At 38.4% G+C, this 23,476-nt stretch overlaps 1 long non-coding RNA gene across 1 annotated transcript in view; it reads left to right on the plus strand.

Annotated features, from left to right (window-relative positions):
- LOC130543455 (uncharacterized) overlaps positions 1-22,871 on the plus strand; it is a 62,466-nt gene extending 39,595 nt beyond the window's left edge. Inside the window, exon 3 of the long non-coding RNA XR_008958827.1 lies at positions 22,370-22,871. This is a non-coding gene — a long non-coding RNA (uncharacterized LOC130543455). The remainder of the gene's footprint in view (positions 1-22,369) is intronic.
- Positions 22,872-23,476: the final 605 nt, after the last annotated feature.

Genomic DNA, 23,476 nt, shown 5'->3' on the forward strand with positions numbered 1-23,476 from the left:
TGGCCTTGTTTCCCAGATGCTTGCTGCAGCTTTTAAGGCGTTTTTTTGTTTGTTTGTTTTGGGGGTTTTTCTTTTGTTGTTTTTTGGGGGGGGGGTGCGTGCGTGTGTGTATGTGTTTTGTTTTTTGTTTCTTCAGCTTTTGTACCTCCTGGAAAACATGAATGCACAGAGCCTTCCGCTGCGGGCTTTCCAGTGGCACAGAGGGTAAAGGTGTACTTAATCCCCTTGTAGGTCTTCTGGAAGACGCCATCATTGGTCTTCGAGGGTTTTGGGCATCTTTTTCCTCTGGTTGATGCTCATGAGCAGATAGTGCCTCTGGGCTTTGTCCTCTTGATGTTTTTGCATGTGCTCATAGTTGCGAATCTTGACAGTCCAGGCAACAAGTCCAGCCTCCAGGGAGTTGGTGTCCTCAGGGTTTGCCACGATCTTGTCCATCAACTGCTCTTGCTCGATATTTAACTTCTCTTTCCGGTTTTGGCCATTTCCAAAGACAAGGGTGAGTCTTCTCATGACATCGTCAACCTTCTCAATTACAGGAATGTTCTGGTAGTCTCTGAGCAACATGGAAGGGGGCGGGTCATCTTCTTGGCTGGGCTGGACTGGTTTTTGGGTGGCATATCCTCCAAGGGCCAGGAGGATAACAGCCCAAAGAGGAGAGGAAAGGCCCCACTGGGTGGGAGGGAGTTCTGGCACGTGCTCCGCTAGGCAGCCCAAGGACAGGGACATGGACCGCTGCTTGGGCCTGAAGCAACCTCAGCGTCCTCCATGCTGTCCCCAGCATGGTGACTTGTCACCCCATGGGCTGGCACCAGGGCTGCCGTCCCTTTTGTGGCATGGACCGGGTTCAAAATCATTGATTTTTTTTTTTTTTTTTTAAGTATTGCAATGTAACTAGACATGTTATAATTTTGTTTTCTAAATCCGATAACCCTAATTCAAGGGTAATTTGTCCTAAAGGTCATGCTCTGTCCATTGCCCCATTAAAGGAAAACGGGTTATTTCTATACTGTCAACACCATTTTTTCTCATAAATTCCATTTTCCTATGTTTCTCATTATTTTTAAGTGATTGAAAAGTACTTGAAAGAAGGAAGATGTGAAGAAATTCAAATCACACAATATTCTTAGTAGCCTTAGCAGAATTTAAGGAAATAGGAGAAGCTGAATTAAGTGATTGGAAAAAAAAAAAAAAAAAGTCAGGTGCTAACTGGCTTGGAAAGCCTGCCTGGAGTTCTCTACTGGGTTAATTAGCCCTGTGTTCCCACCTGAGCCCCAACAGTGCTCAGAAATGTGGCTGTGTCAGCAAGGTTCTCAAACATGGGCCATCACCAGAATCACTTGGAGGCCTTGTTAAACCAGAGATTGCTGGCCCCCACTCTCAGGGATTCTGAGTCAGTGGATCCGGGGCAAGCCGTGAGAATTTGCGTTCTAACATGCTTCTGTGTGAGGTTGGTGCTGTTAGTCCAGGGGCCACACTTTGCTGACTTTGCTTCTACTCTGTCACTTTATTCCTTTGACTACGTGGTGAGATCTTTAATGGTGACACTAGTGTTGACTTCCCAAAATACAATTTTCCGAAAGCCATTTCACCAAAGATTAGCTCTCCAACTCATTGCAGATTTGTTCTCGGTGTATTTGGTTTGTCCTTACCCTATATCTGTTCTGCCCATGTTTCTGCCTTAGCGTTGGCGCTGAAAAAAATATGGCTGTGGTGAACTCACCTAGATTCTGTACTTGTCAGTCTCTGTGGCTAAGGTATCCACCACTAGATAGGGTTAAATAACACACATACACACACTTATTAAAAGGAAAAGACATCCAATTACCTAAATAGTGACAGGTGCAAAAAGTAAGTGCAAAAGTAAAAGAAAAATTTTTGTTTTCGTTCGGTGAAATAGCCTTTCATTGAATTGGTAGGAGACTTTCATTGCTCCTGTGTTGCCGTTCAAGAAATTGACTTTGATCTCTTTGGGGGGCAGGAACTGTGTCTTTTTATATATTCACATGACATTAAACAATATATAGCACTTGTAAGTACTTAATAATTTTTGTGTGATTATTGAATAAATGCATTTATCCAGCTCAATTAGGCATGCTATTCTTGAACCTTATGACTGATTAAAGAATATCATTCAAGTATCACACTGGAAGGAAATCAGCAGTTTTTCTGTAAGGTGGGCCAAATAGTGACCATTATTGATTTAATGCAATATTTCCAAATGAAAAGTGTTTCTTGGGAGTAACTTTTGTTCTTTGAGACTGTGATTTAGTAAATTCTAATTTTTCTTCTGGCAACAGTTCTTTTACTGATCTGAAGTACGAGGATTTTACAGGAGTTACAAATAGCATTAAACAAAGTCAAAATCAGGTTGTCTACATTATTATTCTGTCTCTTGAAGCTATAGTAATGTGGGTCTTTCTACTGAGCTGGAAGACTTTTGGTTATACTGGAAGGTATGTCACAGAGATGCTGATGATCAGAATTAATTTCAGGGGCTTAAGTAGCATAGTTGAACATGTGGAAGATAGAGTTGCTCTCTCTCTATGTGCTACCAATTAGGAGTTTCCTTTAGTCCTCTCTTAAATAGTTTGGGAGGAAAGTATTATATGTTCTGGAAATCTTTCAAAAACTAATAACCTTCTCAAAGTCATCTTACATCATAGAATCTCATAAGTGGAAGGGACTTGAACTATTACATGACTAAAATACAACCAAAATAGAACTTCCTCTTATATTATCCCTGTCTATTTTTCTCTCAGGTGGCAGGGAGCTCACTAATGTACGAAGCGCCTACACAAGAGGATTAGTGGCAATAAAATTATTTTTGTCTTGGGCTAAAATCTGATTTTACTAATACTTTCCAATACGGATAGTTCATTTAGAGACTTATTTCTCTCAGTATGTATAGTCATACCCATTTCTGAACAAGGAACTGGGCTACAAAGTTGAAAAGCTACGGTCTTTGATTTCTATGATCTTATAGGTTAGTGGGAAAAGAAACATGGAAACAAATGACTACCATACAAAGAAAGAGTGACTTAATGAGGGTACATACAAAGTGCAGTGAGTACTTAATAGGAGTCCCGAAATCAGCCTTGAGGGGTAGAGAAAGCATCGTGAGTAGGTAATATTTTAATTGATATTTAAAGAATAAGTTGCATTGCAGGCTGGGAAATAGCATGTGCAAAGGCCAAAATACTGAGAAAAATTGCCCTGAAGCGTAGACTGTGTGCGTGTGTGTTGAGGGGAGGCGGAAGGAGGAGGCTGAAAGTGAGGAGCTGCAGGAATGGCAGGACACAAAATACTGGCTTCATCAGGGCGTTTGCTAAAAATGCAAACTCTCACTCTGACCTACTGGTCAGAATCTGCATTTTAACTGGATCCCCAGGTGGTGCTTTTATATATTAAAGTTAGAGAAGCATTCTCTAAAACAAAAGCTTGGCTGGGAATGACCTACATTGAAGCACAAAGCCCCAGAAGAAAACACCGGAGGTTCTTTTCTCAGCTCAATTGTTCAGAGTGGGGGGGGGGGGGCGGGTAATCCCAGTTTAGACACATTGAAGAGTTTGATCTGTCTGTGGAAATCTCACTGAAAAACCCGTTACATGTAGTGCCTGAGAGCTCATGATGGATCATTTCAGCAACCATCAGAACATAGGAAATAACAAAGAACCTTTTCAAGTCCACTTCTTCAGTTTGAATCACTTGTTAACTAGTCTAAAAACATGGCTTCAAACAATCCTCTCTCTCTCTCTCTCTCTCTCTCTATATATATATATATATGCATGCTACTATTTACACCAAGAGGTGGAGCTTATTTACCTTCTCCTTGAAACCGGACTTCCCTTGAGACTGGCTTTGCCAACGAGAAGGCATCAGAAGTGACATCCAAGGACTTTCAAGCCCAGGCCTTAAGAGAATGAGCATCATGGGATACCTAGCTGGCTTTGTAGGAAGAGTGAGCAACTCTTAAACTTGGAGCCATCAGTTCAAGCCCCATGTTGGCTGTAGAGGTTACTTAAACACATAAAGCTTTAAAAAGAGGGTGTGTATCTTCTTCCTTTTTCTCGAAAGTCTAAACAGCATGGAAAGGACATGTGGAAGAGAATGGAGGCACTCCCGTCGTTATAAACAGCTGAGCTCCCAGCTGACAGCCAGCACCAATGCCAGCCATGGGAATGACCCATCTCAGATGTGACAGTCAGGGCTCACATGCAATGGAACTACCAGGCTGAGCTGAGTTCAGTCAACCCACAGAGCCATCATATAGAGTAAAACCATGGTGGTTTTATGCAGTTAAGTATTGGGGGTGATTTGTTGCACAGTAGTGAACAATAGAAACAAGACATTTTTTAAGCAGTCTTTAAGCAGTTGGACACAGGGCAGGCCTCCATTTGAAAATGAACAAAAAACATGCTTACTTACGTATTAATACATGGTGGCTGAAAGAAAAAATTGGCAATGCTTACTACTTGCAGTTAAAACCCAGGCACAAATTTGGAGGAGTCACTTGGTACTATTAGTTGATTTTACCCTCCAGTTATCTTTTCTCCTCCCACCTCTCATTCACACTGCTATTGCTTTAGTTCAGTCGGTCTGTGAATAACTATCGAATACAGTGAAGATCTTTATACTTTCAGTTTTGCTGGCTTCATCATCTTCCGTAATGCCACCAGAGTGATCTTCCTAAAAATTGTTTCGAACAAAGAATTCAATGTTCTATCATTGACTATAGAATTAATAAAACCATTTGTTTACTCATTCATTCATTCAGTTATGCTCCTTATCAGAGCATGACGGTTGTTCATAATCTTAGTTGAATCTAATTTTCCAGTCATCCGAAGTCCCTCCATGAACCTCCTCTTCCTCCACAGTGAGTTTTTGGTTCTGTCTACACTGAACAGTCTTCTGCTCTCCGCACCTTTGGCATGAACTTTCACTCCTCTATGCATTTTCCTGGGTTTTATTGTTCTATGGTAATTGTAAACATCCTTCAAGGTTCAGGAGAAATACCACTTCCTTCATTAAGGGTTTTTCTGTACCACTACTCAGAGCTAATGGCGCACTTCCCTTGAATCTAGTGGTGTTTTTTAGCTATTTTCACCAACTTGAAAGCATATTATGCATACACGGTGTTGCATACTTTGCATACAATGTGTCTCTGAATCCACAAGACAGAGAACAATAAAACAAAAAATCTAGAGGTAGTGTTACTATTTCCATTTCATAGATAAGAAAACTAAGACCCATGGAGACTACGTAACTTGCGCAAAGTCATGGAGTTGTTATACTGTAAGCTAGAATTCTAGTCCAGACTTACCTGACTCAAATGTTAAGTTAAATGTTAAGTACCAAATTATGTTATCTTTTTCTATAGAGGCCATTTTAGTCTCATTTGTACCCTTAATAATCATTAAATATCTGTCTCCCCCTAGACGTGAAGTTCCTTTCAGGAGAGCTCCCACAGTCTCCACTCAGCAGGGTCTTCACCACTTCTTTGCTGAACGATTTGCCAAATTGATAAACGTTAATCCAGGTTAGGGAGGTATGCCATTTAAAAGAACTTTCTGTATGCCTTATGCTGTTTGAGTTCCCAAGGAGGAGAGAGAAGAAAAATCACACCCTGGTGTTCCCTGACTTGAAGTTTATAATAAAACTGAAAAGGGAGACAGATGTTACTACCACCCCACCAGTATGGATGGAGTTAAAAACAAAAAACCAAAACAAAAAACAAAAACAAAAACAAAACCCCCACAAAACTCTAGCAAAGCTCCTTTTCCAATTAATCACTCTCTGTGCAAGCATTTCCCACGTATTTCCTATTCCTTCTGTTTAATAGGGACCAGTGTTCCCAAAGTTGATATGCATTTCTATGGCAGGTGTTACCCAAGAAAGGAGGGGATAAAGGCACTTCCTGCATGGTAAAGTCTCGTAATAGACAACTTATTCACCTGGCATTTACTGCATTAACATTCAGGATGAGCTCATTGTTTTGGCAATCAGCATATGCTTACTCTGATCACAGTTTCCTTCCATTTCACACTATCCTGTTCCCCATCCTCTGACCTCATGTAAGCTCTTCCTTTATCCCTGTGTAAGTACTAGCAATGATAGCCCTGGTAATATGGAGACTACATTAAAGATCACCTAAGGAAAGCATACGTTTTGGTAGGATACAGAAACATTGAAAACGGGAATACCTCAAGGGTTCTCCATTGTCTTTACCGAATGTCCCAGGTTTTATCCACCACAATGAAAAGATGATGTAGGCTCTGGATCCTCTCCTTAAGAAAAATATCCTCCAACAATCTTTTACATGGTTTCAGTGGGATGTTTCATGAACTACTGGGGATGCAAGGATTTGTTATTCATAATCATAGTCTTGGAGGAATAAAAAAGATTTCCTTGCATTATATAAGAGGCCCATTCCCCTTCCCAGTCTATGCCCTAACCATGTGTCCTGAGTCCTTTCTGGCCATGTCTCATCCTTCTCTTCATGTTCTAAAAGTTTGAGCTTTTTGATTGATCATGGAACTTTGTGACTTCTCATGCATCAGTATATTTGCATATTCTAGCTCTCCGGGGTTCTCCCACAATGAATACCTATAATCAACCTTTCAGACCTAGCTTCAACACTAAGTACTTTGAAATCCTTTCCCACATTCTGGGCCGATTTAGTCTTTTCTTTCCATATATTCCCATTACATCTTCCAGAAATGACCATCAAACTGCACTGTAATTGCTACTGTATGTCCTCACATAATAGTACTCCTTTAGGGCAGGAACCCTGTTTATACATTTTTGCATTCCTGTAACCTAACATCTAAAGGAACTCATCAAATTTTCTGTTCAACAATAGCTATAATGTAGCTCTCTATTTTAATAGCTTTGTGGGAGAGAGCACTGAATTGACTGAATTTAAATCCTCTGGCGACTTCTAGCTATTTGGGCAAGGAGAGGAAGGTCTATAGTCAGAGGAAGCCATTTCCTCCAGGACCACACATCTTGGGGGATTCTGCAAGAGGGAGATAAAAATCCAAATAGATGGGGCTGCCAGTGGCTAAGAGAAGGGAGTGTAAGGAGTTATCGTTTAATAGGTAGAGAGTTTTAGCTTTGCAAGATGAAAACAATTCTGGAGATGCTGGTGGTGATTGTTGCACAACAGTGTATAATGACACTGAACGGTACACTTCAACATGCTTGAGAGGATAAACTTTATGTTATGTGTATTTAAAATTTGAAGATAACTAAAAAAATGCAACTATGAAAGAGGATATTGACAATCGAAAAATAGTACGTGTCTGTAACAGGGCCCAAGAGAAGAGCTGAGAAATCACTTTCAACTCTGGAGGCTTTGCTGCTGTGGGGTCTTAGAAGAATCACTTTACCTCTCTGAGATGCAGAGTAAGATCAGATTGCTTTTGGCCCATCACTGTTCTGTTTCTGCTGTCTGACCCTGTGCAGCTTTTTTGGTGTCTCTTTGGTTTCTGGGTCTGCTCTTCTAAACTTCCATCAATGGATGGGTCCCTGATAACTTTCCAGTCAGTGATTTCTCTGCTTCAGATAGCCAGTCTATTTTGTTTGCATGTAACCAAAAAAAACTCTGAGTAATAAAGATTTTTATTTAAACAAGTCTTTAAGGAGAGATCCTAAGAGGGGAAGAGCACCCAAAATAAGATGTAGGGACCTTGTGATGTTATCTCATCCCATATAGAGATTTTCTCTAAATACACACTTTTAATTATTCCTGAGAAGACCTGAGGTTTTATGGACATAAGGTTTGTGTAAATCATCTTTCAAGATTCATCACCTTTTAAAATTGTCATACTCTCATGCCTTCCTTGACATTTCCCACTACCGCAATGCTTTTCTGACATCTCCCACAACACTCTTAGTTAACACACTTGTCTTCAATGCTTTGTTGACTCGTCTGTGTTTCTGACTCAAGTGAGGTTTCCATGAGAAAAGAGATATATATTAAATATGTCTACCTTTTGTACCTAAGGAGTGCCTGGAATCTCGATCAGTAATGAAAGAATTAATGAGGAATGTGAGTGGATGAGTAAAGGAATTGCTGAGTATAGTCAATTTGGACTGAAGAACTCTACTGGATTCTGTTCACCTTTCAATTGATTTCCCTTTCCCCCTCGAGCTTTCTGGACTGCATACATTCTTTTTGAAGTCTTATTACCACAGTCAACATTTGCACCATGGCTAATAAATTAGCATCACTTTGAAAACAAAAATGATTCCATTTTGCACTTGGAATGTAGTCTGAGAATTAGAAAGGGCAGGGGTGTTACTTGCCCTGAGGCCTGGAAAGTCTCTTGGTGTTTTATTAGGTAACAATTTCTGTTTTTACTGGATTTGCTGGTCACTAGCCCCTGGGAACCTGAATGAATGCCAAGAGTAAAAAAGAAAACAGCATGCTCCCTGCTACCTAGAGACCAAATAATCTCCTAACTAAGAGGTATCTATTATTGAAATTAGAGGCATCTATGATGGTAATTCTGAGCTTGGCTTCTTAAAGGGAAAAGGCAGGCAGAAGTAGGTCAATGTTATGACTTGGCTAGAAGCAATTGGTACCAGGTTCCCTTCCTGCTGGTCCTGCTTGTGGGAAAGTCTTAGAAATGAGGGAGATAGAAATGTCTGTTTCTCAGGATGACTTTTTAAATCATAAATATCACAGAGGCAATCAGAAAATGAGTTCTCTTTTTTAAAACATCGTATTTAAAACATGTTAAAAACACATGTATTTCACAGAGGCATTCAGAGAATGGATTCTCTTTTGGGTGATGTGAAATTATCAGGAAAGTGGCCCTAATTTCTCAGAACTTTGAGGGTGATTTGATACTACAGTACTGGTCTTGTTCCTTCTTAAAACCCATATTGGGCTCTTTCATAAATCATCCCTTCAGTTATGTTGGAAACCAGAGCAGCTCTCTATCCTGGACCATAATATAGTGGTTGGAGCATTAACTCAGGAGTAAGAAGATCTAGGACAGACTCTATCTCCACCTTTAGCTGATAAGCGACTCTAGCTAAGTTAGGTAACATCTCAGAGCTTTGGTTTCCTGGACTTGCTAATCAATGATTTTGATGACTGTCCTACTTAACTACCTTTCTACCTATGCTTTTAAAAGCCACAGAGGATGCAAAGTCTGTCAAAATATTTGGTAGGCACAAAGACATTGTCAAAGTGGAAGAGATGACAAGAATATTAATGGGGGGAGAGGAAAGGCTAGTTTTCCCTTTGTTCCCCAGTTGGCCTCCCGATAGCCTCCAGAAAACCATGGCACCTTGAGAGTGAGACTATAGAAAGTATGGGGTAGAGAAACAAACCCAGGGTTTGGTGATAGGCAGGTTTGATTCAAATCATCAAGGAATCTATTTTCTGAACATTAATTTCCCCATTTGTAAAACAGATGATAACGCCTACCATAACAGGGTTCTTACATACAGGAATAAATGAAATAGTGGAACAAAACTGTGCCTGAAGCATGGGAGGTCCTTGATTTTAACTTCTCTCTCTCTCTCTCTCTCTGTCTGTCAGGATTTTAAGGGGGTTGGAACAAGAGGAGTTGATAGAAATGGTGGAAATTCTGCTATGTGTTACCCATGGTCTCTATAGACATTTGCCCAACTGATTTTGACTGTTACTGGTAATTAAAGAGTACTAAGAGTGGTTTCACTGAGAAATCAGAAATGTAGCCAAAAAAAAAAAATTCCTTAAGAGAAAAATAGTTCCATCGACCCATCAACAGTGAATAAGAGCACAGGTATACAAAGTCACCCAAGAGAGATATAATAATTCTCCAGATGAAGGTTATGACTTTAACCCGATTAAATATATTTACATAGTTTAAGGAAATGGCCCCTGAGTTTAAGGGATGGTGGTCAGGTAACAAAAGCATAGAGGAAAAAACAGTTATGTAGGTGGCCAGTAGCACAGTCCTTTTTCGTATGGTTCTCTAATGATGACTTATTGGCAAAGAGACTCCAAGTATTATGGCCCCATTGGCAAGGTCACCCTCAACCTGGGGAGGAGGCCTGTGTTAGTCTTATAGCGGGCAGCTCAGTATAGGAATTACACAGCTGTATACGTATCACATACAGAAATTATTGCCGTGTTGTAACACAGACTGAGGTTTTAAATCTTGGCCCTGGCATTGAGTAGCAGAGTAAATGTGGCCAGGCTATTGAACTTCTTAACCCTCAGTTTTCTAATCTGCAAAATGGGGATAATATACTCAACACATAGGGCTGTACCCCGTAGGACTGTAGTGCCATCAATGAGCAATTCAGGAGGTGAAATTGGGTGGGGTTGCCATGGTCCTTTCTGGCTCATTCAGAAACTTTAATTCATTAGTTCATTAGACTAAATTATATATATAAAAAAAAAGTTTCTTGGAATTTAGCATGTCTGGAGGGCTTGTTAAAGCTCAGATTATTGAGCCCCACCCCCTCAGGGTGTCTCATTCAGTAGGTCTGAGGGTGGGGGCCTGATAATTTGCATTTCCAACAACTTCTCAGGTGATGTTGAAGTTGCTAGTCTGCAGACCTCGTTTTGAGAATCACTGCTCCAAAATGGGTATCTAGGGGGGGTAATCAGAAGCGGGAATGAAGCATGAGAGACTATGGACTATGAGAAACAAACTGAGGGCTTCAGAGGGGAGGGGGGTGGGGAATGGGATAGACTGGCGATGGGTAGTAAGGAGGGCATGTATTACATGGTGCACTGGGTGTTATACGCAACTAATGAATCATCGAGCCTTACATCGGAAACCGGGGATGTACTGTATGGTGACTAACAAAATAAAAAATCATTAAAAAAAAAAAAAGAAAGAAACAACAGTGCCCAGGAATGGTCTGAGCCCTAACATCATCACTGTGCTTTTGGTAGCATGAGTTAAACCCGAGGAACACAGCACTGAGACACACTGGGCAAAAACCTGCTTCCAACGCAAAATATTTTCTTCACGTGCAAACCCTATCATAAGTGGTTGTGGCAAGGTAAAGAAAATGCCATACACTTATCTGTAAAAAAAAAAAAAAAAAAAGGGGGGGTATCTACACGGATATCCATTAGGATAATTTTTTTTTTTTAATGTGAAAACATTTGCTGAGTGTCTGCTACGTTCAGGCACCAGGCTGAGTTTTGGTATACAGGAATAAGCACCTACTAGGAGACAGGTAAATAAACCAGAATGCCAGTAATTGGAAAAATTAAATTGGCAAGACAATTAAACTACTTCATGTGGTTGGCCTTTCCTCTCAAGAAGAACCTATATGGAAATTCAATCAGTCTGAGTAGCTGGTTTGGAAACTGTTAAGCAGAAAGATGTTGAAGAATATTAATGAGCAGAGCTGTAGTAGAAAAGGAATGCTTATGTCTCTCTGTCTACTTCTCTGACATTTAAACCTCTTTTCTTGCTTATTCCGCAGAAAGGAGTTTTTAGTCTTTTTAGGCAGGTTGGGTCCCTTTACTGGGTATTATTTGAGAAAAGGTTGCATACGTGTGGCTTTGTTTCTGTTCCTTCGTTTTCCTTCCATGCATTTGGAAGGAGAAGGTAAACCAAGGCTTGCCTTTTTAGGACACATCCTGCCACCTTGACTTTTGGCTGAAAGGATAGAAAGACCTTTGTTTTCTTTGGGGCTGTATCAAGTCCTCCAACCCAGAGCTTTGTCTTGGGTGATCTTGAGAACCATCTCAGTTTCTCATAGCATAACAATATGTTTCCCATGATACCGCTTATTTCCTTAACACCTAGACTTTGGGTTTTTTAGAGCAGTTTCTAAGTTCACAGCAAAATGAAGCAGAAAGGCCAGAAAGTTCCCTTATAATCCTCTGTCCCCACATAGACAAAGCCTCTGCCGCTATCAATATCCTGCGCCAGAGTGGTACATTTGTTAAAACTGGTGAATCTGTATTGACACATCATTATCACCCAGTCTGTAGTTTACCCTAGGGCTCATTCTTGGTTTTGTACATTCTCTGAGTTTGGATAAATGTATAATGATGTGTATTCACCCTTATAATATCATACAGAGTAGTTTCACTGCCCTAAAAATCTGTTCTACTCATCCCTCTCTTCCCCCAGCTCCTGGCAACTCCTGATCTTTTTAGCGTCTCCATAGTTTCGGCTTTTCCAGAATGTCACAAAGTTTGAAATCATCACCATTAATTTTTATATGTTCAGATGCCTCAAGAACAGTGTGGGTGATTTTCAGGAAATATTGGAGGTATTTTTGTGTATTCTGGACAAACATCTCCCAGAAAAATACCTCCATAAAGAAGAAAGATGGATGGCCCAAGGCCTTACTGAAGAAAATTCATTGTCAACTTTTACACTCTGATGAAAGCAAATCTAGACGACAGGATGCCAGCCTTCCATTGGTCCATCCTTTGCTCTCGTGATCAGAGAAGGGATATCAAAATGATGGTGGGTACTTTGACAATGGGTAAAGATCTCAGAGGAAGTCATCTGTGTTCCCCTCCATGCTTGGAGCTTCACCACAGTTGATACTATTTTTATTAGAGTGCAGCTTGAGAAATGTAGACTTTGCGGACATCCCTTAGACTTTAAGGTCTGGAACGGGGTTTCATAATTTTGGTGTCATGGACTCATTACTAATAAGGTTATGAAACCTCTACCAAAACAGATGTATATCCACAGAAGTTTCCATAAAATGTCAGGCACTTCACTGAAACATGAAGACCACTGACCCAATGTAAAAGCAATATAAAAACAAACTAGAACATCCCCCCCCCCAAAGATCAACATCTGTCCCTAAATACATGATATTGTCTAATTCAACTAGGATTTGAATGACTGTCAGTAACTTTGGCTACCATACCCCATTAGAATAGATGGTGATTTGTTGTCACGGTACAATCCAAAGGTCAAGCAACTTTACGAGAGTTATAAAACAAATACACCCTTGGTGGTTACTGCAGCAGCCTCTGGTTTCTGATCTCATGTGCGTTTAGACTCTAGTCATTGAAATCCCTAACCACGCCATAAACTTTTCAAGTAATTTATTAATGTGTTTCTTCAAATACCAGTTCTTAAAAATACATGAATCCTCTTATTAAAAGGCAATATATTCTATAATATAGTTAATTAAATTTCAGCTTTCCTTGTTCCCTGTGGTTCTAAGAAAACAGATACTGTAGACATACGTGTTAAGCTTGGCTTTTCTCCCAGGCCTTCTAGCTTCCTCTTGTAGGGGCTCACTTTTATGTAGGCTTTTCATTCAATACCTATTCATTGAGCCCCTTTCAGTGCCAGGAACTGTGCTAGATCCTTGGGGTACGTGATAAAACAGGCTGAGATAGTAGAAAGAGAGTGGCGTGTGGAACTAGAAACATAAAAACCCAAATCTCACTTGTGGGACTTATTTTTTTTTTTTTTTTTTTTACCTCAGCCAAGTTATTGTCTATCTTTGAAAAAAATTTTTATTTAAATTCAGTTTAATTAACATATTGTGTATTATTAGTTTCAGAGCTAGAATTTAGCAATTCATCAGTTGCATACTATACCCAGTGCTCATTACTTCAAGTGCCCTCCTTAGTGCCCATTACCCAGTTACGCTATCCCCTCATCCACCTCCCCTCTAGCAACCCTCAGTTTGTTTCCTATAGTTAAGAGTCTCTTATAGTTTATCTTCTTCTCTGTTTTCATCTTATTTTTCCTTCCCTTCCCCTATGGTTCTCTGTTTCTTAAGTTCCACATATGAGTGAAATCATATGGTTTTTGTTTTTCTCTGACTTATTTCACTTAGCATAATACCCTGTAGTTCCATCCACGTCGAAGTAAATGGTAGATATTCATCCTTTCTGGTGGCTGAGTAATATTCCACCATATATATGAACCACATCTTCTTTATCCATTCATCTGCCAATGGACATCTGGTCTCTTTCCATAGTTTGGCTATTGTGGACGTTGCTGCTATAAACATTGAGGTGCAGGAGCCCCTTTGAATCACTGTGTTTGTATCCTTTGGATAAATATCTCGAAGTGCAATTGCTGGGTTGTAAGGTAACACTTTTTTTTAACTTTTTTAAAAAATATTTTTTATTCATTTGAGAGAGGGCATGTGCCAGAGCATGAGCAGGGGGGAGGATCAGAGGGAGAGAGAGGAACAGAATCACCGCTGAGCAGGGAGATGCGAGCTAGCTGCAGGCCTGATCCCAGGACCCCGGAATCATAACCCGAGCCAAAGACAGCTGCTGAACCAACTGAGCCACGCAGGTGCCCTATTTTTAACATTGGGAAGAACCTCCATACTGTTTTCCAGAGTGACTGCACCAGCTTGCGTTCCCACCAACAGCGTAGGAGGGCTCCCCTTTCTCTGCATCCTTGACAACATCTGTTGTTTCCTGACTTGTTCGTTTTAGCCATTTGGACTGGTGTGAGGTGGTCTCTCATTGTGGTTTTGTTATTGTCTATCTTTAAACCTATTTCACGATCTGAAATAAAAAGGCATGGTAATAATGACTACCCAGCAGGATGGCTATGAGGATTGTATTGCATCGTGTGAACTGATCTATCTTATACTAGGTTTGGGGTGTTTTCTGCTCTCGAGGTGATATTTTTTCTGATCTTGTCCACACAGACTGACAGTACCTCAATGTAGTTGCAGTTATTGCTGTTAACATACCCCTCCCTCAGTTATTTTAGGCCTTTTTTTCATTTCCCTCTAGTGCATACACTTCAGGGCAGAGTAGTATCTTTTCCCTACTAGTACAAGCAAAAACGTCTTGTGCCAAGAATTTAGCTCTGATGTGCTTGGCACAGCAAAGCAACAGAGAGAGAAATGAATGGTCACTGCAATTATAAATGGGTGAACATTCCACTGTACTCCAGAAGAATAGATTTCAGGCCAGGCTGCAATGAGAGGCTGGGGGGAGGGGAGTAGTGTACAACTGATTCCATTCAAGCATGGGAACAAACCCTTCTAAGAATGACTACAGAATGAAACACCTGCCACCCAATTCTTCACATAAGTTTGGCAGAAGTACAGGGGGCAATTTGGAACAACTTTTATATTCCAAGTTAAAGGAACTAAATAAGAGAACTACACAGATGATTCCCCGAGAATGGACTTTTATAACTCTGCTATTTAAAATTAATAGAGCAGAAGTCAGAGTTTAGAGCTCATCTTTTCCACTTTGCTTCTCCAAAATGTGTTTTCGTTTTGTATCAAGATTTAGTTTGGCCACTTGAAAAATTACACAATGCTGGCTGTGCCTTGACCCTTTAGAGCCCTACTCTCTTCTTTTCTCAGCTGTTGGCAACATAACCTCAAACTGTTGGCTCAGATTCTGCCCGGGTCCTGGGCAGGATTATCTTCCGTTCCTTCTCCCTCTTCTCTCCCTCCTTTTCCCTTCCACCCCCTTTTTCCTCTACTTTTTTCTTTTCTTTTGATTGGAGTATAATTTTCATACAATAAAATGCACAGATATCAGATATGCAGTTCAATCAGCTTTGATAAATACAATTACTTGTGTAACCCACACACCTATTAAGATAGCACTCCCATCATCCCAAACAGCTCTCTTGTGCCTACTCCAAATCTGTCCCAATTGCCCTGAAGCAACCGATGGCAACCAATTTTCATTTGTTTAACCATAGGTTAGCTTTACTCGTACTAGAAATTTTGGTAAATGGAATCTTAGAGTAGCTACTTTGTTTGTGGCTTAATATTGTTTCTGGAATTCATCCACATTGTTGTATATGTTGATAATCTGTTCCATCTTATTGCTAAATAGACTTACAATATGCAGATATGCACAACTTATCCTTTCTCCTATTGATGAATATTTGGGCAGTTTTTAGTTCTGTGATACTATCAATAAAGCTGCTATGCAGATTTCCTAAATATATTTCTTATTGAGTCTTGGTAAATGGTAATATTTATAATTTTTTTTCAAATGCTTATTGCTTATATATAGGCAATAAATTATCTATATCCTGAGATTTGCTGTATTTACTCACCAGTTATTGTATAGATGCCTGAGGATTTTCTATGTAATTAATCATGTTCTCTGCAAATGAAGACAGTTTTACTTCTTTCACTCCCCTGTACAATACTGAATAAAAATAGGGAGAACCAACACCCTTGTCTTATTCCCTGTGTTAAGGGAAATGACTCAGTCTTTCTCTACTAAGTGTGATTATATTTGTACCTTTTCTATAGGTGCCCTTTATCAGGTTTAGAAGCTTTCTATGTATTCTTAGTATGTTAAAAGGTTTTTTTGTTTTTGTTTTTTTTAAATCACGAGTTAGGGTTGAATTTGGTGAAATGTTAGGTGGGTATCCATTGAGATAATCATAAAAATTTTCCTTATGTAATCTCCATATTACAATTTGTAATGATTGATTTCTAAGTGTTAAATTAACCTTGTGTCCCTGGGATGAGTACCTCTTCTTTCTCATGATGTATTAAAGCTTTTCTATTTTGCTAGATTCAAATTTTTTGTGTGTATCATTAGAAAAAAATTTAAAAACATTGTAATTTGTGCTCATTATTTTTAGTTGAAGTAGACTGTATGTCCTAACAGTGCGAAACAGGAAAATATCATGGCTGCTTTTTATGGGTGAGAAGAACTTATTTACAAGGTTTACATCATGGTCTGATTACTAAATGTGACCTCTCTGGATGGCTGTAATCCCCCACATCCTGGAGTTTGGTGTGACATGATAAGCCCGCAGTCTCATGCCCCACATGACAAGGTCTAAGTGTTAAATACTTAACCATATTCTGTTTTGATTTCTGCTCAACCAAAGTGAGACCTACTGTTTCCCTCCTTTCTTCCATTAAGTAGTATATTCTTCATCTAATTAACCTGGGGATTCTTTGCTCACTCACATGGTGAGTGAACATGGTTTACAATTCCTCAAGGACAATTTTCTGCTCCTTACTAAAACTTCCATATCCAATACTGTTCTTTCTGTCTGAACGGTTTTACTCACTACACAGCCTTTTCTGTCTCTCTCTTCAGGCTTTGCACAAAGGCCAAGACTGAGAGCCAAAACTTTGGTTTGATTTTGAATGCTTTCTATCATTCTCTGAACCTGAAACAAGATTTTCATCTACTTTTTATATACGTTACCCCTAAAATTAAATATGTATTTCTCCCTTTGTGTATGTTTCAACAAGAAAGTTTTTTAGAATCTGCATCCATTCATTTGTCATTTTCCCCTATCAACCATATTGTTTGGCCCTTAATTCATCATTGAAAATATTTATTTATTGTCATCTTGAGTCTCCAAGATAAATGTTAGACTTAGTATGTTAAAGTGTTTCATCTAAAGTCTCTGGTAGTTACAGCACCCATACAAAAATCTGGAACTATTTGGTATATTAACACATTATTGCTATTTTGTTATGTGTGATAAAAGTATTATTGTTATATTTTCAGACATTGAATAGGTACTAAAGTTCCCACAAACTAAATGATAAGGCATCTTACATTTTCTTTATTTTCTAATTGAAGTATAATTAACAAACAATGCTATGTTAGTGTCAGGTGTACAACATTGATTTAACAATTCTTTACATTACTCTGTGTAATAAGTGTAGTAACTGTCACCAAATAGCCTGATTACAATATTATTGATTATATTCCCTATGCTGTACTTTTCATCTCTGTGACTTATTATTTTATAACTGGAAGTTTGTATATCTTGACCCCCCCTTTATCTATTTTGTGCACCCCCCCCCACTGGTCTCCCCTTGACAACCCTCAGTTTATTCTCTGTATTTAGAGTCTGTTTGTCTTTGTTTTATTTTATTTTTTTGTTTTTGTTTGTTTGTTTGTTTTAGATTCCAGTTGTTAATGAAATCACTTAGCATTATACCCTCTAGATCCACCCATGTTGTTGTAGATGGCAGTAGCTCATTCTTTCTATGGCTGAGTAATATTTCCTGTGTGTATATATATATATACCACATCTTCTTTATCCATTCCTTTATTGATGGACATAAGTTGCTTTCATATCTTGGCTATTGTAAATAATGGTGCAACAAACATAGAGATGCACATATCTTTTTGAATTAGTGTTTTTGTTTTCTTTGGGTAAATACCCACGAGTGGAATTACTGCATCATATGGCATTTCTATTTAAATTTTTTTAAAAAAACCTCCATCCTTTTTCCCACCGTGGCTGCACCAATTTACATTCACATCAGCAGTGCCTGAGGATTCCTTTTTCTCCACACTATCACCGCACTTGTTACTCCTTTTCCTTTTGATTTTAGTCATTCTGACCAGTGTAAGGTGATCTCTTATTGTGGTTTTGATTTGCATGTCCCTAATGATTAGTGATGTTGAGCATCTTTTCATGTGTCTGTTGGCCATCTAGGTCTTCTTTGGAAAAATGTCTATTCAGGTCTTCTATTTTTTAATTCAATTATTTTTCTGATGTACAGTTGTATACGTTTTTTATATATTTTGAATATTAACCCCTTATTGGATATATCATTTGCAAGTATCTTCTCCTATTCAAAAGGTTGCTTTTTCATTATATTGATGGTCACCTTTACTGTACAAAGCCTTTTATTTTGGAGTAGTCCCAAGAATTTATTTTTGCCTTTGTTTTCTTTCTCATGATGTATTAATACTTTTCTATTTTGCTGGATGCAATTTGCTAACACTGTGTTATAGATTCTTGTGCCTATATTCATGAGGAATATTGATTTGGAGTTTTGTTCCTTACAATGTATTTGCCTGGTTTTAATACCAGGTATATTATTGTCAGGTAAAAGAAGATGGCAGGTCTTCCACTTGTTTCTTTTCTTTTTAATGAAATGGATTATTTTTAATATAAGATTGGTATTCTTCCTTAAAAGTTTAATAAAATACTGCAGTGAAATGATGTAAATCTGCTGTTTTCCATGTGGGAATTTTTTTAATTTTATGAAGTTATATAATACACTTTTTATTTTCAATGTCTTATAGAGGTTTTGTTTCTTTCTAGGAATTTATACTTGATTTCCAAGTTGTCATATTTATTGACATAAAATTGTTTATAATAGTTCCTTATTTTTCTATCTGTAGAGATTGGATTAATGGAGTAATGAAATTTTGCTCATGCATGCTTGTGTGCTCTCCCTCCTCCACCTCCCATTTAATCCAACTCTAACTTGATCATTCTAACTAGGATCAAATGTGTAAATAGGTTGAAGGAATTAAACTTTGGTTTTGTTGATTTGTTCTATTGTTTGACTGTTTTTTCATATCATTAAATTTTGTTTATATTATTTCTATCCCTTTATTTTTTTAAAATTCTTATTTCTTCAAGTGGATCTTTAAGTAATTTTAGAGATTTATTTTTCAATATACTTAAAAGTGTAAGTTTCCCTTTAAGCAATGCTGTGGCTGCATGCTGCACATTTTGATGTTTTGTGATTTCATTATTGAGTTCAAAATATTTTCTAAATTCCTTTGGGATTTCTTCTTGGACTCATGGATAATTTAGAATTATGCTGTCTAATTTTCAAGTATTTCAGGAATTTTAAGACTGGTTATAAATCCAGTATCAATGCATTTAATATTGAAATAATATGAAGGATATTCCCTGAAAAGAAAAAAAAAAATAACGAAGAGGTTTTCTTTTTCATCTACTTGCTTTATCAAGTAGAAAAGAGTTTTGAAATTGCCACCTATAATTGTGGACCAATTTGTTTCTCTTTTTTGTTCTCTTAAGTTTTGCCTCATGTTTTTTAAAGGTCTATTATTAGGTGTTTGCCTATTAGATTGCTGTGTCCTTTTGATGAAAGGACTGTAATAAAATATTACCCTTCATCCCTAATTATGCTCCTTTTCCTGAAGGCTCCTTAGTCTGTATAATTAATATAGCCAATCCAGCTTTAAGTTACTGTTTGTATGATGTATCTTTTTCTATCCCTTTACAAAATCCATAGCTTTATATTTTCAGTGCATATTTCCTGGAGACAATGTTTACTGGGATCTTTTCACATAATCTGATGAAATCATTCTTTTAGTTGGGGCATTTGCTTAATTTATATATAATTGTAATTATTGATATAACTGCATTAAATATACTATTTTATAATCTATTTTTTAGTAGTTTCATCTCTTTAAGTTCCTTTTTTTTCCTGCTTTTCCTGCCTTCTTATATTTCATTTTACTTCATTATTGGCTTTTTAGCTATACAGCCTCAATTTTAGTTGTTTTTCTAGGATTTCTGATCTATCACTTTACATACAAGAATCTTACACTCAATCCATCCATTCATTTTGACACTATTCTTGTCATATGCTTCACTTGTACAATTAGCATAAGCCCGATAATGTATTATAATTTTTTTCTTTAGATGACACTAAAAACTTTAAGAAATGGGAATATTTTTTATACCTATTCACATATTTACCATTTCCAATGTTCCTTTGTATAGATATGAATTTCCAACTGTAATTTTCTCTTAGCCTGAAGAACCTCCTTTAACAGTTCTTACTGTGCTGGCCTGCTGAGGATGGATTCTCTTAAATATTGATGGCTTGAAAAAATTTTTAATTATGTTTTTATTTTAAAAAGGATATATATTTAATCCTATGACTTAATTCTGAGGCCTGCCTCTCTTGCCATTGGACCTTTGTCATGCTCCCTTAACGACACCCTCCCAGCTCAGTAGAGGTACAATATGACATACGTAAGAAGAACTCACTACCTCTTTTACCTGATTAAGTCCCAAGCCTGTCTTCGTAACAATTGTTATTTGATATAATCTTTATAGCTTCACTCAAATTGTGGGCTACTAGTTGTTTCTACTATATTTCTTCACTCAGTATATATTCATGCCTTGATCAGTAAACACTTTTGAGTTCTTAATATGTTGTAAGACCCTGAACAAATTGCCGAAAGGCACTATGTTAGAAATAGCATGGTGCGAACAAACACCCACCAATGGACTAGAAAGTAGATTTGAGTGCTAGTCCCAAATCTTTTAATAATTAGCTTTAGGTTAGTCCCTGAGCATTTTTGAGCCATGGTTTACTCATTGTTTGCTCATCTGTAAAATGGAGATAATACACATTTCATGAGGTGGTTGTGAAACTAACTAATGACATAGGAAAGTGCCAAATTCACTACCTGAGCTCAATCAATCATTGCTGAATCCGAATGGTTTACATAAACATGATGTGAAAATACCAAAAGAGTTACTTACATAGAAAGTGTCAAGATGAATTATAACATATTGACTGGACTTACATTGAGACACAAATAACTTCTGGGAATTTAGACAATGGATTTAAGGGAAGTAAAAATGATTTTGAAAATCCTAGTTTAAAATAAAACTCTGATAGAATAAGGATGTGAAATGATGCTGGGAAAAGGTTAAATAAATCTCATTCAATTCAATTAAATTCCATTCAACTCTATTTGATTTTATTCTAAGTAGTAAATGCTAATAATTAGAATAAAAAACCCCCTCCAAAAAGGAACTCCGTTTAATGAGAAACAGATGAAGGACATTTAGTGAGACAGTAGCATTTCGTCTAGATGTGCAGGCACTTGCACTAAACTACCTGATATAGAATCCTTACTTAACCACTTACTAGGTCTAGGATACTTGACAACCTCGCTATGAGTATTTGTCAAGGTAATGCTAGGCACTGGCAAAGACAAAATATCACTAATTTAACATAACAGAAGTTTACTTGCTGCTTTTATAAAATCCAAGCAATGGCATGAGTTGGGTGGGAAAAGAAAGTTCTACTTCATACTGTTCATTCAGGCACCAAGGATGAATGATGACTGCCTAGGGCATTGGCATCCGGCTAACGGGGGGGAAGAGGGTGGAGAATCACATCAGAGGTTTGTTTGAGTCCGGCCTGGCAGTGGAATATAGCATACTCATACTCTGTTGGCAAGAACTAAACAGGGACAGGTAGCCCAAATATGTGCCTAGGCAGAAAGGGAAATAGGTTCAGTCAACGCCTAGCCAGTCTCTGCTATACTGTGTCTCAGTTTTCACATGTGTAAAATCAAGATAATAGTATTCATCATTTCATTGGGATCTTTTAAAGAGTTATTACAGGAGTTCAGTGAAATGATACACATAAAGTGCTTGATCCAGTGCCTGACTCATGACAAATGCTTGTTGAGTGTTAACTGTTACTATAGTGCTATGACAAGGGCACGTGGTGGATTCAGCAAGCATATAAAAGGAAGGTGCAATCAACTGAAACTAGGATATTAAGTAAGGCTAAACAGGACTTGATGGGGCTGTGGCTATCAGTGGTGCTGACGGCACCAGATGAAATATGTAAAAGTTTGTGATGTCATTATGTATCTTGAGGCTCAACTGTCTCTCACCCACCATCTATTCTCCTACAGGACCTTCCTTCTGCATTTTGGCTTCATTTTCACTCCAGGATGAGGGGGGGAAATGCTAATGCCGAGAAGAACCTTTCAGGTAGGAACCAAATTTTAATCATTGTGGATTATGTTTTTATGAATATATTGAATTTACTTTTGTTGAGATCCTTCCTATAATATTTGTATAGCAGGTACAATATTTTCAAGCCACGGTCATGGTTATGCAAGACTAGTAATGTGCATTATTTTTCTATAGTTCAACTTAATCATTATTTCAAAACCCGATTTGTCTTTTGGTACAAAATGCAATCTTTTTTTTTTTTTTTTGAAGATTTTATTTATTTATTTGACAGAGATAGAAACAGCCAGCGAGAGAGGGAACACAAGCAGGGGGAGTGGGAGAAGAAGAAGCAGGCTCATAGCGGAGGAGCCTGATGTGGGGCTCGATCCCATAACGCCGGGATCACGCCCTGAGCCGAAGGCAGACGCTTAACCGCTGTGCCACCCAGGCACCCCCAAAATGCAATCTTAGTCTATTTCATGTACATTCAGACATTTCAGGTTTAAATTCAATCTATTTAGGATTTACCTCTCTCTTCTTGTCCTCCAGGATGATACTTAAATTCTAAGGATGCTTACGGAGTGTCCTGGCATTAGTAGAAGCATCTAAGCCCTTGCAACTACCAAGTGTCCACGTGTGGCATGTATACAATCCTGCCTGGTTCTTAGGCATAGTATTTCCTCATAGTGGCATCTGTTGCAGTAGGGGGCTATATGTCCTTTTGTCTAGGGCAGTCCCAGTTATAGATACTGTCCTGGCATTTTGCCAGTTATTGTCCCCTTTCACTCTCAAAATTGCCCTAATTTGGAAAATAATTTACGTGGTCACCCTACCTGAGGGTCTGCATTCCCACCTGGCCTCTGGTTGGCAGAACGTGGCCACTTGTGTTTCAAGTCTACTTGCCCTGGCCTTGATGCCCCCCCTTGCAGTCCACCTGCTCTCCAACTTTCCCCACTTCTTAGGAACATAGGAAGATTTAACTGCTTCTCCACTCCAAGCCAGGGGACTCTACATATCAAGGGGACGAAGCTGGGCTTCGTCAGCTCTGTATACTCCATGCAGTC

The sequence above is a fragment of the Ursus arctos genome, unplaced genomic scaffold (genome assembly GCF_023065955.2).
Source record: "Ursus arctos isolate Adak ecotype North America unplaced genomic scaffold, UrsArc2.0 scaffold_12, whole genome shotgun sequence".
Lineage (NCBI taxonomy): Eukaryota > Metazoa > Chordata > Mammalia > Carnivora > Ursidae > Ursus > Ursus arctos.